Source organism: Cryptomeria japonica, chromosome 5, assembly GCF_030272615.1.
Source record: "Cryptomeria japonica chromosome 5, Sugi_1.0, whole genome shotgun sequence".
NCBI classification, from domain to species: Eukaryota; Viridiplantae; Streptophyta; class Pinopsida; order Cupressales; family Cupressaceae; genus Cryptomeria; species Cryptomeria japonica.
Window position 1 is genome coordinate 468,769,864 of NC_081409.1, and position 5,840 is coordinate 468,775,703.

The 5,840-nt window shown below is 31.7% G+C and overlaps 1 long non-coding RNA gene across 1 annotated transcript; it reads left to right on the plus strand.

The window, feature by feature from the left end:
* The first annotated feature begins 3,312 nt into the window (after window positions 1–3,312).
* Window positions 3,313–3,939, plus strand: LOC131050142 (uncharacterized). The gene is made up of 2 exons (XR_009106864.1): window positions 3,313–3,454; window positions 3,594–3,939. It is a non-coding gene; the product is annotated as an uncharacterized LOC131050142 (long non-coding RNA).
* The last annotated feature ends 1,901 nt before the right edge of the window (window positions 3,940–5,840 follow it).

The window sequence follows — 5,840 nt, forward strand, 5'->3', positions numbered from 1 at the left end:
AATATGCACAAAAGAGGCACAAATAGGGGAAGGAGGAACACATCAAACACACTGAATTGACCTAGAATATTACATTTTTTCCTTAGTGTCTTCTTGAATGAATTTCAAGGCTGGTTGAGGGAAGGTCTCTAACTTCTTCACATCAAAAAACCCATCCTTATCCTTCTGGTCCACACCTAGATTGGTCACCCAATCAACCTCTCTATTGTTGGCCCACCATGCCACCTAAAATTCATCCAAGCATCCACCAAAGCCATCTCTTCCTCTTTACTTCCTAATCATCTTAATATGAATGCTACCAAGTTCGACCAAAGACGTCTCCACTACATCCCGTATTGTACTAACTACTCTTTCCTTATCCTTAAACACTCAAATGTTCCTTTCTAGCTAGATAGGCCAAATGATGATGATAGGAGTTTAATTCCAAATGAACCACAAGATAGAACTAGAGATATTAAATTTCAAAAAGTCCAAAAGATTAGGGAGATTCTGTGGCAAGGTCCATTAAATCCTCCATCTTTGCAAAAATGAATTCCATATTTTTTTTGCAAATTCACATTACACAAAAAGATGATCATTAGCTCACTAATTTTCTTACATAAAACACACTTCGAAGAACCCCAATGCCCCATAAGTTGTAGTAAGTATTATTGGCCATTAAATTTATTTTTCAAACTAAAAATTGTGAGATATGCACTATAAGTGTTGTAGACAAGGTTGACATGGAAATATCCATAACTAAAATGTTGTTATTATTTTCTTTAATAACAAAAGGAAAAATATGTCGAACTAGATGCATACCAAACTATTCAAGTGAATTGGATTTTCAAATTGTGAAGTGATTAACTTTTCCTATCAACTTTGTTAGATTTGATATGTTTGAGTAAATTTAAATTGCAATACCTAATTATAGACTTGTCAATTACCCTCATCACTCAGTACTTTTCTTTTATGTCTAATTAGATTCTTGAAAAAGAATTAGTTTTAATCAAAGTATGCATTCATTAGTTTTAATTATTATTAATTTATTATATATTAAACAATAATAATATGCATAATAATATTATTAATTAAATATTTAAGAATTATATCATATACTATTTTTTAATAATGATCTAATATTTAGCTTAATAATTGTAACCAAATAATTAAAAATTGTGTATTAGATTATATTTTGACTAAAAAAATGCTCTGATTAGATTCTTTACAAAAGAATTAGTTTTAATTAAAGTGTGCATACATTAGATTTAATTGCTATTATTAATTTATTATATATGGAACAATAATAATAATATACATAATAATAGTATGTCTATGACAATAATAACAATATCAATTAAATACCCTATGGGATTGGACATCAGGAATGTTGCTCTGAATTCTAAGGAGGATGACAATCCTAACTCTGTAGGCACGGAACAAGGTAGGGATTTTGCGAACACCATCCTGAATACCGCCTGTAACTGTGCTCTGGAGTCCTTCAACTTCCAGAAATGGGTTGTCGACAACATTACCAACATGCAAAGTAAATAGAGGGAGTTGGATAACAAGATTAATAAGTTGATTAAGGACGCTGGGAAAAAGAATGATGAGACAGAAACCAGTGAAGTCAAAGAGGAAATCGAGATGGAGGATTGGCTGGAAAAAGATTTGATCAAAGGGGATTTGAAACACCTGGAGGATGTTATAAGAACCTTGAAAGAACAGGCTGAAGAGGATAAAGACAACATCAACTCCAGGGTCAACCGTACCGAGAAGGCTCTAAAAAACTTCATGAACCATAGTCTCCAAGTCCTCAAAGTCTCATCACAGAACACGAATGCTTTGGTGGATCATCTGGAAAGGAAAAACCAGGAAAATAATCTAGTTGTTATTGATGATATTCCTACTTCCAGCACCACCCACCAGACTCCCAGGCGCAAAACAAGGTAGAACACTACTGGGATGGAGATCAATATGAAAGATAGCCAGCTGAGAGAGGAAAACAATGACCTGAGGGAAGCGGCCAAGACGATGATGCTCTTGGTTCAAAATGCTGAGGAATCTATTAAAGTTTTCAAGTAATTTGTAATGCTGGGTTTGGAGCCAACTTCTTGTTGGCTTCTTGTTGTCTTTTTCTTTGTTGTTGGTTTTTGTGCTGGTGTTTGCAGCTATTTTGTTTCGTCTCTTTAATGCTTATCTTTCGAATTGTAATAGGGTTTCGGGTCCCCTAAAAAACCTGTTTTTACTTAATCAAAAACAATATCAATTAAATATTTACAAATTATATTGTGTTCTATTTTTTATAAATAATCTAATATTTAGATTAATAATTGTTTCCACAAAATTATAATATAATTTTTGAGTTTAAATTTTTTCTTCAAAAATGAGTCTCATAGGTAACTCAAAGAGTCTATTGTTAAATAGAAATACACAAATGTTAAACTAAAATTTAGACTAAACCATACATGTTGGATGACTTGTATTTTATATTAAACACTAACAAATTACCAATGACGTTTGTTAAATAGAAATACACAAATGTTAAACTAAAATTTAGACTAACCATATAGGTTGGATGACTTGTATTTTATATTAAACACTAACAAATTACCAATGACGTTTGTTAAATAGAAATACACAAATGTTAAACTCAAATTTAGACTAACCATATAGGTTGGATGACTTGTATTTTATAGTAAACACTAACAGATTACCAATGACATTGGCTTGGTTATTGTATCACTCCTTCACTTGTATTTGAATGTCTTATGTATTTCAACAATTTATACATTTAGCTGTAATCTAATTTTCAGCAAGTATTTATACATTTAACTATAAGTTTTCTATCAAATTTATAATTATATAAATTACTATCGGCGTAGCCATTGCACCTCATTTAGATGCAAGCGCTAGTATATTTGTATAATAAGTAGGGGAAATATTGACTAGGAATAAAACGAGTAATACAATCGACACTAGAAAAACAAAGCTAGATGCAATGAAGGATAATAAAATTACATTAATATATGCTAATATTTAAACTAATATTTTTTTATAGAATTCTTATCCTCCAAATTGAGTATGCCTTCACTCTAGCTTGATTTCTTTACATTTGTTTATGCAAAGGCGTGGAGAGAGTTGATGAATGGGTAGGAGGATGATAAGTGGTCGTGTCGTTTGAGTCCACCGCCAAGACGTAGAACAAGTGCAGGAGGAGGATATACACGTAAGTAGGTAAGGAACATTTGGCGAAGTAGCAGAACAACACGAGTTTACAAACATCACCTGTGGCTTACCAAGCACTAGGCAACGTACGGTGGGTATATTTATATATGTTCATGTTCCCGTTCCCTATCCTATTCAGAACAACAACAATAATCGATTGAGATGGTGAACAAGACTAAGAGTGGTGTGTTTGTGTTGGCGCTCTGCCTCTTTGCCCTAGTCTTCACTGCTGCTACTCATGCCAAGGGTAAGCCTTAATTACAACTTAACCATGTTTCCTTACTGCTGCTAATCTAATGATTAATGCATGTTATTGTTTTGTCACCTTAACCATGTTTCCTTACTGCTGCTAATCTAATGATTAATGCATGTTATTGTTTTGTCAGGGGAAGGCGAGGGGAAGGTGGAAAATAATCAGTACGGCGGGGGTGGGCGTGGGGGTTGCCAGAGGTGTTGCTACTGGAGTGGTGGTTACTGCAGGAGATGCTGCGCTCTTGGCGAACAGGAACACCCTTCTGCTCATCACCCCTAAATAAATAATTTCACTACCACTACACCCTGTTCATATTATATATAGTACATATTCAATAAAACATAATTATGCAGAGTTGATATAACTCAGTCGTTGTCCACTCTGTGTAGTCTGTACATAGACTAGCCTTCCTCTTCTCCCACTAGTGTATTTATCCATCCATCTCTATACTATGAATAAAGTTCAAGTTACTTGATGAATGAATTTTTATTATTTATATAGTTACGTAATGTTTGATCGATTGGTGTATAACGTGCACACAGCTTCAGCTTTGTTTCACTGTACACGTATAAACTATAGAAACGTTAATTCTTTTTAAAATTCTCTCTTAGATTCGAGCTTATTCAAACCTTTTCACGATTTGCACCGCCCTTCTTTCGTTTTAACATTCACACTGATTCGTTGAGAAAATCGGTGATCTAAAAATCGCTCCTACAGAAAATTATCCTAAAGATTCCATTATTTGCTCTTTAAAATTTTCCCGGGTTACATTATTACGCATATGGATGCAAAAAAGTGTTCGTTTAGACTAAAAGAGGGGTGCAGAAGTTTTAGTAAATTAAAACTACAAACATATAATTTGACAGGTCTATGACACTATTAAAATAATAATAATAATAATTTAGTTTTATTTATTCTCTTTCCATTTATTCAATTCAATAATTATTTAATTTTTCACTTTCACCTCACAACCGACCAACTCTCACTCTCATCAAACTCTCACAACTGACCAACTCTCACTCTCATCAAACCTGTCATTTAACTAATTTAACTATCAAACCTGTCACTTAACTATAATCAATTAATTTTGTAATCATCTCAATATATAATATAATCATATATTAATATTAATTACAATATCATAATATAATTAATAATTTAATATTAATTACAATATAATAAATTTCATCAAACGGTCACTTAACTATTAATTTATCATAGTCTAAGGAATTACAATATCATAATATAATTAATAATTTAATATTAATTACAATATAATAAATTTCATCAAACGGTCACTTAACTATTAATTTATCATAGTCTAAGGGGTTGAGCTTAATTGGTTTAAACACCGAGTGGTCACTTAACTATTAATCTATCATAGTCTAAGGGGAAGGGGTTGAGCTTAATTGGTTTAAACACCGGGTTCTCACTGTGGAGACCCAAGTTCAACTCCCAACATGGACATCTAAAATAAATTTTAAGTTGTGACTCAAAAATATAGTCTAAGGGGTTGAGCTTAATTGGTTAAAATACTGGAGATGTGACTCAAAAATATAGTCTAAGGGGTTGAGCTTAATTGGCTGGGTTCTCACTGTGGAGACCCAAGTTCAATTCCCAATAGAAACATCTAAAATAAATTCTAAGTTGTAAGTTGTGACTCTTGACCTTCCATAAAAATGGGAAAGGTCTAGGGTCAATCTAATCAAGCATAATAATAATAATTCAAAATACTACAGCTTCGGTCTATTACCTACCCAAAAAAAAAAACCCTATTAATCTATCATATAATCAATTAATTTTGTAATCATCTCAATATAAAATATAATAATATAATCGTATATTAATATTAATTACAATATCATAATATAATTAATAATTTAAAATTAATTACAATATAATAAATTTTTAAATGGAATAATGAACAAATATGATATATTTTTGTACTTTACCTACTATTCCTACCTATTTCTCCTATTTACTAGTTATTCATACTTACTAGTTTTTAATTAACTTATAAATTAATAGTAATTTTTAATTTAATATTAATTATAATATAATAAATTTTTAAGTAGAGTAATGAACAAATATGATATGTTTGGCATACTTATATTCCTCTAAAAAATAGGTATACTAGTTTTTAATCAAATTTTTAAGCTATATTATTCTTATTCTCTGCATCTTAATCAAGACCCACGTAATTAATCAGTAATTAATTGGATAAACCTCAAATACCCACCCAATTCTATGGAGGTAGGGTGTCCTTCACAATCCCTTTAGAATAGTAGGGGGGACTAGAATGTGCTAGAATAAGGCAAACAAAGGGTGGAAGTAGCTTGATTGTCTACAATTTGATAGGGGAACCCCCAACTATCGAATG